Consider the following 11,048-nt stretch of genomic DNA (forward strand, 5'->3'; position numbering starts at 1 on the left):
TCTATCTATCATCTATCTATCTATAATCTATCTATCTATCTATCATCTATCCATTATCTATTATCTATCGTCTACCTATTTTTTATCATCTATCTATCTATCATCTATCTATCTATCTATCTATCTAATCTATTTATCTATTGTCTATCCACCTATCATCTATCTATCTATCTATCTATCTATCTATCTTTCTATCTATCGATCTTTGATCACATAGTGGTTGCAGTGCTCCACAGTATTGTCCTTCATATAAAAGCTATTAGAGTTCTCTTGTAATATGATTAGTCTCATAACTATATTTTTATATATTTTACCTGCCCCGTCCCATGATAATTTTCACTTCTGATATTTGTGGCAGCAGCTAATAAAAAGGCAGGTAGTGCAACCAGCCTGAGCATCTCCAGCTCATGAGGATACAGAAACTTAAATCATTCTACTGAGAGGCACATGACAGGTTTTTGGCATTTTATGGCTTTGGTTCCAGTCGAGGTGTTCTTTGAAATTACTTCAAAAACAGATCATCCAAAACTCTGATCAGATGCATCTTCACTTGTATTAATATACTTCTGACACCCACGTTACAGGAAAAGGAGCCTGTAAATTTCTTTTGAAGTGTATCCACGGCACATACCTTACATATAGTGTAACTCTCATCTGTGATATGTTGTAGAATCCCTGTGTGATCTCATTGCTGCAGAGAGGGCGCCTGTAGAATTTTAAACGGCATTGTCCAGTGAAATATATCATTCAAAGATAAGGGTTTGAAATGTAAACAAAATTATTTGGACTGCATCTTGCATAGTCTCTCATATCTCACTATTCGCTTCATATTGATCTGTAGCATCGCAGTGACCATATTGCAATGAGTATTTCTTTAATACATAATATCATATATTTCCGAGGAAGACTTAATTCAAACATTTATTAGATGTTTTCTAGGTTTCCTGCTCCAAAACTAATGCTGCAAAATATGCATTGTCTCGTCACTTTTCACATAAGAGCCCAAGTTTATCTTTGTGTGTTTGTGGAGGCACCATGGTGAGTTATTTTATGTTTTTCCCTTTTCCCTTTTTGCTCTTGCTACACTACCATGTTGCCAGACAACACACAGCATTGCATAAATATAAGAAAAGATACCGTAAATGTAAAATCTAAGACGCTGGCAGTTAGAAACATGGCAGTCAGCAGATGGGCAGTTAAAGGGGTCCATTTTTACTATAATGAACATTTTACTGGCATGCATTTTTTCGAATAGGCCTGTTGATATACTATGCGGTGCATTGTATAGTGAGAGCCAAAACCAAATGCCAAATGTTTCATATAGCGGTAAAAGCAATTAAATAGACATTATACTGATAACATATGAATTTCAGAAACAGTACAAAATTGTAATTACTTTTGTTGCTGAGTGAATGGCATTCCCACATCTCAAGGTGCTGCACTCAAAATGACTCTCCGGTTAAAGCTCTACATGATCAGGACTGCAGTACTTGATCAGCTTTATTCAGACTCACAATGTATTTGTAGGACTAGATTGTGGAAGAAGAACCTCTCTCTCCATCAGGTATAAGCAAAGTTGTATCCCTTCCCAAATTCATACATAAAGAAAATGTGCTTGCAAGAGGTTACTGTATCTCTGGATTCTATGAGGTATAACTGGTTGCTCCAATAAAGAATATAACGCAGCCCCCACCAATAAACAAAAAAATGCTGATTTCAAAAAGACCCCTGTTACTTACCAGTCCATAAGCCTCGCACTTTGGTTCCAGTGGCCATTGGGAAATGAGGCAAGGATTTTGTATTTAGAAATAAAAATATGGGCCAAAACTGTTTTTACTATGATACTTATTCCTTAAAAAAACAGATACACCATCACTTTAATGTTGCAGGTAAAGGAGATATTTGCTATTCCCCTAAAACTTTGCAGAATTGACGATAGAGCTGTAAATATATCTATTTATCCACTCCTACTCCTCCTTGCTGTAGGAAATAGTCCCAACCTTCACCTTATATTTTTATCTTTTGGAATCTTCCCTGTGAAATGGACAGTTTGCATTGGGGCTAGTTGATTGTACCAAGTTCAGGACATAGTCGGTTGATGTAATAAAAGTTGCAAAGCCTGGACCACGTCTAGTAACGTGTAGCAACCAATAAAAGGTTTCCTTTCAAACATGTAAATGTTACTTGCTGATTTGTTGAGTTGCAAAAACAATAGCAAACTTTGTGACATTTATTGCATTACTCCCAAACCCCCATATACAATAAAAGGCACTAAGTGTGCCCAGGAGCTGTTAACCATCGCAACCAGTAAGTTATTTGCTTTTAAACAGGTGACCAATAAATGCTACCTGCAGTTGCTATAGGTTGCTGCTCATGAGCCATTTTACTATACAACCGCCATAGTCTTTTTCACAAAGGGACCCTAATGGGAGCTGAAGATCAAAAGTACTAAGTGTCAGCTTGTTCCATCATTAGGGTTGCAGAGCAACTATGCAAAGCAGTCAGGGGGCGGGCCTGGTGAGGTTTGGGTGGTCTGATGATGTCAGGGGGCAGTTGAAGCTCTTGGGTGTACCTGTGATGTTGGATGGGGTTATGATGTAGCAGTCATTGACTGATCACCACACTTTTCATTTTAAAGCCCTCTGTGGATTTCCTAATTTGGAAATCCAGACAGATTGTTTTCACCCAGATATCCCTTCAGAAAACCAGGCTGTGCAGGTGAAAACCAGACGGGTGGCAACCCTATCCGTCATTAACAAAGCCATCTTTTTCCTTGATCTCTGTGGTGATCCATAGAAATAACTCTATTTTACAATATTCCCCTGCTAATAATGTTGAGACTACTTCAATGTTTGCATTACAACTGGAAGAGTATTTTATTCATTTAAAGGTTACAACCACCAACTAACTAGTGTGAATGAGGCCTAAACAAGATAGCCTCAAAAGAAAGAGCATTGTATTGGAAATATTACATGTACAAAGCTTGATTTGGTGTGTGCGCCACATGTCATGGCTGGAGGGTGTGAGGAACTATAACTTCTAATTCCTAGACTGCTTATTACACATACATTGAATGTAGCTGCTGACAGTCATTTTACATAATTGTGCTAAGTGCTGGCAGTAATTAGTGCAAAACGCACTGACTCCTGAGCTACCGGTGAGTGCACTGGAATTCTCTAAGCCGGGCTGATGTTTCTGCATGTCAGCAGCTAGTTCAGTGGAAGGTTTGATTAGTCTGACAAAATGGAAATCCTGGAGCATTATCTCCAACAGGAAAAATGTATTGCAATGATAAAAACATTCACTTGATTAGAGTTTAAGCTCATGGGATCATTTTGACTGTATGGACAAAACATTCTTGCGACAGGAGAGAGACTTCACAACTCTAGTTCCTGAGGTTAATTAACTCCCGCTCCTGAACTGAACATATCTGTTGCTCGTTATTAATGTCTCTTCCGCATTGGGATCAGTTTTTAATTACTCAGTTCTGTAATGCTATCAGTTTTCAGCCAATCCTAATGTAAGCTCATGCAAAATGTGCCTTTATTTATTTTTGCTTTATTTTTCGCAGAGACATTATATATGGCGCTGTTCGTGCCATAAACCTGATTTTAATATAAATAATTCAATCGCGTTTTTATAAATGTCATCTCTATTTAGGTAGAATATTGCAGATATTCAGCATTTTTTTCCCTTGGAGAATTATTAACAGTGATTTACCAGGAAAATTTTTAGTCACTATCAGTTTACCTTTGAAAACATTTTTTCATTTTAGCGTTATTGCCTAGAAACATAATAGCAGAAATAACCAACAGGTAAATTTGGGTGATATTCTAAAACCAATTACATTTTGTTCAAAAAAGACCGTAATTGCTAAAAAATAAATAAATCGAGATTTGGTATAAGAATCGGAATAGCAGTCTCCTAGTATGATTTATCCTTTACTTGATTATATGATGGAAATATCCCTGTATCCTCATTCAAAAAACTTAAATTAATAGGCTGGTTTATACTTCAACTGGAACTGAATTCCAAGCTGCTGCTCCTCTCTCAACTATACTGTAGAGTAGTACTTACATTATTTTTCTGATGTTCCAAATGGTGCATTTCAGAGCCATATTTAGTATTTTTATTTTTAAATTCTGTCCTCATTAATTTAAACATTTAAAGGGGTTATTCACCTTTAAATTCACTTTTAGAATGATGAAGAGGGTGATATTCTGAGACAATTCCGTTTTTATTTTTAAATAATTTAGCTTTTTATTTGGCAGCTCTCTCAGTTTAGGATTTCATCAATCTGGTTCTTAGGGAACAAATTACCCTAGCAACCATACACTGATTTTAATAAGAGACTGGAATATGAATAGGGAAGGGTCTGAATAGAAAGATGGGTGATAAAAAGCAGCAGTAATCATACATTTGTAGCCTTAAAGAACATTTGTTTTTAGATGGGGTCAGTGACCCCCATTTGAAAAGATTCAGAAGAAGGCAAAGAATACAAAAACTATAACCCCTTTAAATCTCCACACTATTTTCTGTAAGGTCATTTGATGCTATCCTCTTCTTTCTGTATATCCTTTTTCTTTTTGGAGCACTCCAGGTTTAATACAAAAGGGAAATGATATGGCTTCTCTAAATCAGGGCCATGAATATCAATGTTAACGTGTGCTGAGTTTATTACCAGGCCCTATACCAAAGTCTTCAGTTTGTTAAAGGAAAACTATACCCCCCAAACAATGTAGGTCTCTATAAAAAGATATTGCATAAAACAGCTCATATGTAAAATCCTGCTTCATGTAAATAAACCATTTTCATAATAATATACTTTTCTAGTAGTATGTGCCATTGGATAATCATAAATAGAAAATTGCCATTTTAAAAAATAAGGCCCGCCCCCTGGGATCGTAGGATTCACTGTACTCACAAACATACCAACAAACCATACATGTTAGGTCACATGAGCCAATTAACAGACAGAGTTGTGTCTTTTGCTTCCACACTTCTTCCTGTTACAGTTAGAGTTGAAGTATTTCTGGTCAGGTGATCTCTGAGACAACACACAGACCATCACGAAATGGTGGCTCAAGGCAAGAGATGTAAAAAGGCAAGATTTACTTAAATATATATTCCAGTTTGGTAAGATTCTTTAATATGCCACTTAATATGATATGAACTATCTGTTGCTTAAGTGTTCATTTTAGGGATATAGTTTTCCTTTAAGTTCTTTTTGGGGATGTTTTCTCAAGAACAGCACACAGTACAGGTATGGGATCCATTATATGTAAACCCATTATCCAAAAAGCTCCAAACATAGCATTTCGAACAAATAATCTACATTTTTAAAAATGATTTCCTTTTTCTGTGTAATAGTAAAACAGTACCTTAATTCATTCTTACACAATTCACTCCTATTGGGGTTATTTCATATTTGAATGCTTTTCTAGTAGAATTAAAGTATGGAGATCCAAATTCAAGGAACAGTAACACCAAATTTGTTTAAAGGGGAACTATCGCGAAAATGAACATTTAATATAAGCTTCAGCATACTGAAATAAGAAACTTTCTAAATACAATCAATTAAAAGTTCTGTACTGTTTCTGAAATAATCAAGTTTATCATCACTATCCCTCTCTCGGCATCTGTTTCTTTTCATTCTCTCTTCTGCAGGAGTTGAGTGACAGATATTGATTGTCAGATCCAATAAATCTTATAGGGGCTCCTTTTGCCTAGAAGATGTATTAGAGCTCACGCTATTAAAATCACCAGACATCACGTCTCTCTACATGCAGAATTTGTGCAAGTTATTTTGTTAGACTTTGTTTGTACTGGAATCAGTTATTTGAATGAGCTTGGATTCATCTTCTAGGAAAACGAGCCCCCCTATAAGATATATTGGATCTAACTGTTAATGACTATCTGACACCCAACTGCTGCATGAAGACAGAATGAAGGGAAACAGATGCTGAGAGAGGAATAGTAAACATAAGCTTTATTATTTCAGAAACAATGCAGCATTTTTAATTGATTGTATTTAGAAAGTTTCTTATTTCAGTATGATGAAGCCTTTATTAAATTTTCATTTTCGCGATAATTCCCCCAAAAACAGCTATATGGGTAAGGCTTACTTCCCCTTGGATTTTTTCAAATCTTCAGCTTGAATTTGACCTTCAAAGTGCCCCATAGGAGCAGTGTCGGACTGGCCCGGCGGGATACCGGGAAAAAACCCGGTGGGCCCCGACCCTCGTGGGCCCCCGCCGGGCCAGAACCCTTCAGTAGATATTTCCAATCGGAAAAAAAAATCTTTTTTTTCTCGCGATGCGCAGCGCCGCCTGCGCATGCGCGCCAAACGGCGCTGCTGCGCATGCGTGCCGAGCGGTGTCGATGTTGCGCATGCGCGCCGAACGCCACTGTTGCTGGGCCGACGCGTTTTAGTAGGCCGGCGGGGGGCCCCTGGACAGCAGTCCCGGTGGGCCCCGGGCCCCCCAGTCCGACCCTGCATAGGAGAAAGGTGAAAAGGTGTTGGCAGTTTGAATTCCTCTGTGCGCTGAAACAGAAGTCGGCTTCATACAGATAACCTAAAACACCTAAACTTTTTTCTGCAGCTTAAATATATGCTCGCATCATTAACCCCAAAGCTGTCCAAAGGAATAGAAACATAAATTTAAGCTGCAGACACTGAAAAAAAAAACTTAGGTGCTTTAGGTTATCAGTAGGAGGCTGACTTCTGGTTCAGCACATAGAGGAATTCAAGCTGTTTTGCCTTTCTCCTATGGGGCACTTTGCATGTCAAATTCAAGCTGAAGATTTGAAAAAAGCCAAGGGAAAGTAAGCCTTACCTATCATTTATAGCTGTTATGGGGGGGAAATATTTAAATATTTAATATTTAAAAAAAATGTGGTGTTACCGGTCCTTTAAAGAAAGATCCCTTTTCCGGAAAACTCCATGTGCCGATCATTCTGTATAATAGGTCCCATACCTGTACTGTGTACATACAGTAAATTCTAATGGTGACTGTGGGTGTTCCCAGAGCTCACACCTGTGTAGTGTTATTCCAGTCCCTGTTGGTAAAGACCAGTTTTGTCACAAGTTGCAGTAAGTTGCTTTTCTCCATGATGGCAAATCTCAGATACTTGTGTACATGTAAATGATGTGTATCATTTTAATTACATAGTCTAAATAGGGTGCACCTCACTGACCATTCCATACATATTCAGGGGGGAAAGATCTGATAACAATGGTGCAAGGGAAATAATTAAATTCCAACTGTGGCTACAGAGTAAGGAGGAGGGAGTCCACTGCCCCAAATAGCTTTAAGTGAGTGGTTTGCAGACACAAACGCTAGAGCCATAAATGAGGCCACTGTACTTGGCACATCTCCCCCCCCATGAGTGCAGAAAATGTGGATTCAAGTTGAACGAACAAGAGAGAAAGAAAAGGAGAAATGTTGGTATATATACGAGTCACTTACATTTTTATATGTACGGTGTGTGACCTGGACCTGCAGGTTAGTATAAGTAACGGTATTTCTATCTATATTGAAGTCACCCTAGTTACCATGGTCTATATGTAATGTAACTGGTGCAACTTCAATATTGATAGAAATACCATGTTTTTTTCAACCACATATATGAATGTGTTGAAGAAGGGCCAGATTTAGATATTTTATCCATTTCCCAAATATGACCACTTTATGGCATGGCTTTCCAATGAACCAAAACCTGCTATAATGCATAATTACCCTAAAACACACCCATTTAAAACTCCGGACTGTACCATTTTACATCATAGTATTTATGGAGGATATGCTTGATAAACCACAGTTTAACCATATTATTTAATAGCTATTGCAAAAGAGACGCTTGACTGTTGTAATTGCAGTCTTGCAAGAAATAACTGTTTTGACCCTCCTATTATCCAGAAAGGCATAACATTAATTACGTTGCCCATTGAAGTCAGTGTTTGAACAGCAGTTGATAAATTCCATTATGCTTTGCTAGGAAGGTGATCTGGGTTTGATTTATTCACTTTGTTAAGGGATTGCCTGACTCGTTAACAGACTCTTTTGTTTCACTGTCCTCGAATGCTATCTAGATGCTTCAGGTTGTGGCTTCTGTTTGCCTGTACATTGAATAACTAGGACTCCTTCATCAACAGTTTTATGATAAACAGACCCTATCATGAGAGTGGGTAATTTTGATTGCAGCCGTCAACATTGTGTCACTATTAAATAAAATGTCCCAATACTCATGAAAAATAAAATTCAAAAGTTTATTTCATCAGTATCATAATAAAAGTACATGTATACTGACTCAACATTGTGTACCTTATTTTAAATTATATATTTTCAGTTCAGTGCAAGTTCTGACTCCATAGTATTTGTGCTACTTATGGTGCCACTGACACAAGCAGACCATTTACCATAAAAGCCTCATCTTTTTAGTAGACTTTTACTATATGTTAAATCGTCAGCGTGGGACATGTATTAACTAAAGTTTTAGGCCTGACATCTTACTGTACTATCTGTCCTTTTTTCCCCCTCTTCCCCCCTTTATAAGTGATGGCGTAGCTAAAATGCTTTCCAGGTATTAACAGTAGAACATGATTAGTGCAACAGTCTAGCCAAGTTTTAGTTGGATTCTGCTGAATTTATCTGATAAAATGCTGGTTATATAGATATTTAGGCAGGACGTTTAGCTCTCCAGTTGGTAAAATAGATTTTTATTTTGACTGTAAAATATAGTGACCTGAATGAAAAACAAGAGCAAGCTCCATGGATACAATATTTTAGAAAATATATCTTTAGTGTAGTACTGCAGTGGGTAACTATTAGCTGTGTTTTAACTGATGGATGTAGGAAAGGCAATTAAAGTGGATCTGTCACCCAGACATAAAAATCTGTATAATAAAAGTCCTTTTAAAATTAAACATGAAACCAAATTCTTTTTTTATTAAAGCATTTATAGCTGTTTTTAAAATTCTCCACTGTCAATCAAATATTGCCTGCCCCTCCTCTATGCCTTAGGCATAGAAGCAGGGCAGGCAATTACTTTCACCTTCAATTCAGCACTTCCTAGATGTCACTGCTCTCCCCACATTCCCCCGTTCTCTTCACCGTTTAATTGTGTAACCAGTGAATGGGGATGGACATCAGGTCCCCCATTCTGATGCACAAACAAGATTCTGAGATGATGCAAGGCTTGTCTTAATAACAGTGTCCACAAAATGGCTCCTGCCTGCTTGCTATAATTATGAATTTCCGGATGAAAGGAAACAAGATTCAAATAATTTTTACAGTGTAATTAAAGTTAATTTTGCTGGACTAACATGATAAAATAAGATTTGGAATATTTTTTTTGGGGTGACAGGTCCCCTTTAACAATTCTTTAAATCTGCCTATAAACTGTCAATAACTATATGGTGGCATGTGTGTCCTCTTTCTGGATATGTTTATACCCAATACTTGCTGCATGTTTCAGGCTTAATAGACGCTTTGTCAAGTGTGACACAATTCAAATTTTTAACCATATCCCAGGAGATCAGGTCAAATCTAATCATATCGGAGCCCAGTCCCTAATTCCTACGTAGAAATGTTCCTTCCCCAACCTTCTACACATGCCCAGATAGTTAAGTAATACAGCTGAAATTGTCCAGACACCTCCATCAGATTTTGACATATATGTTCAGCTTAAGTTTAATGTTATTCTGGGATATCTCAAATGTGCACTGTAATAGTAGAATAGTTGCAATAAGCAGAACTCCATATACGTGACTGTCTCGTAGCCTTTAAATTGCTTGCACAAGGAAAATGAAGGGTATCATATTATTTCTAAGCTCTGGACATAGTTTGCAGTTTGTCAATAACTTATAAGTTACTAACAAATGTCAGATTTTTGTTGCTGTTTCTCTTTACAGGCCACCAAACAATGTTTCCAACTCTGAGACCTTTCTACAGAAGCACCGGGAAGGACTACAGATCTTCCTTTTCCTCTCTGCTCTACTGGCTGCTGTCATTGCTTTTGTTGCAACTAAATTTGTTTAAAAATGGAGAATGGAATAATTCTAGCTTTTTTATTCCTTTTTTTCTTTGTTTCCCAGTGTGTGCCATTGGTTTACAGCTGCTGCACATTGTGCAATTGCTTTGCACCACTTTTAAGTCTCTCTATTACATATGTCTATCAGGACACATATCCTAAATTTCGATTTTTTTTTCTAAAGCAAAAATTCTCCGGTTGCTAATCCCTAAGTATGAGTAAGTAATGCAGTTATTGGTGAACACCTACACAGCTGTTGTGTTGCTAGAATCTTCATTTTCCTGACCTCCGTTTTAGGCATTTTATTCATTTTCTTTTTCATACTGTGATCTTCAGCCTTCCTTATGCACATGTGATACTTGTAAATATGAGCGCCGGTGCTAGATGCTGTGACCTGGCTTCATCCTGATGAAGGAAACAAGTTTATTAAGAGTATGCAGCCAAATAAAAAGTAAAAAGTATTTTGTTTCTTCCTTTAATTTATATCCATGTGATTGTGCAGCTGAGCAGTCATACTGGTAAATTCTTTCCAGCCAAGTGAGAAACGAAGGCATATATTTCTATTCAAATGCAGAAAAGTCAAATTCTGATTAATTTCTTCTCATCTAAATGTGGCATCTCCTGTTTGTGCATGAGTCGCTCCTCACTGTGTCTGACTGCTTCATATACAGGTCAATTTGATTGGATAATTGTGCACCATTTCATTTTAGGTGGGAAGCAGTGATGTGCACTCTTATTTCCTGTAGATAATTAAAGTCTGCCGACCGCAACCAGTAATGTGCATGGGTGTGTGTGTGTGTGTGTTTTGAAAATGCATTGTTATTCCGAAACATTTTTCTCATTTTTGCTTTCCTGGGATATTTGCTTTTATTGAGATGAGAGCAAGATGAGAGCAAGATGCATTATTAAACATTATCTTCATTGAGACTCATTGTTGGCTCTTGTGAGTTTTATTTGCAGCCAATCTGTTAAGGCTGCTGCTATTATCCTGGATCTGAAAAGCTCAACAAAAGTTA

General features: G+C 37.3%; 1 pseudogene; it reads left to right on the forward strand.

The window, feature by feature from the left end:
- The window catches only part of LOC108718534, a 544,081-nt pseudogene extending 533,612 nt beyond the window's left edge, over window positions 1–10,469 (forward strand).
- The last annotated feature ends 579 nt before the right edge of the window (window positions 10,470–11,048 follow it).

Source organism: Xenopus laevis, chromosome 6L, assembly GCF_017654675.1.
Source record: "Xenopus laevis strain J_2021 chromosome 6L, Xenopus_laevis_v10.1, whole genome shotgun sequence".
Classification (NCBI taxonomy): domain Eukaryota; kingdom Metazoa; phylum Chordata; class Amphibia; order Anura; family Pipidae; genus Xenopus; species Xenopus laevis.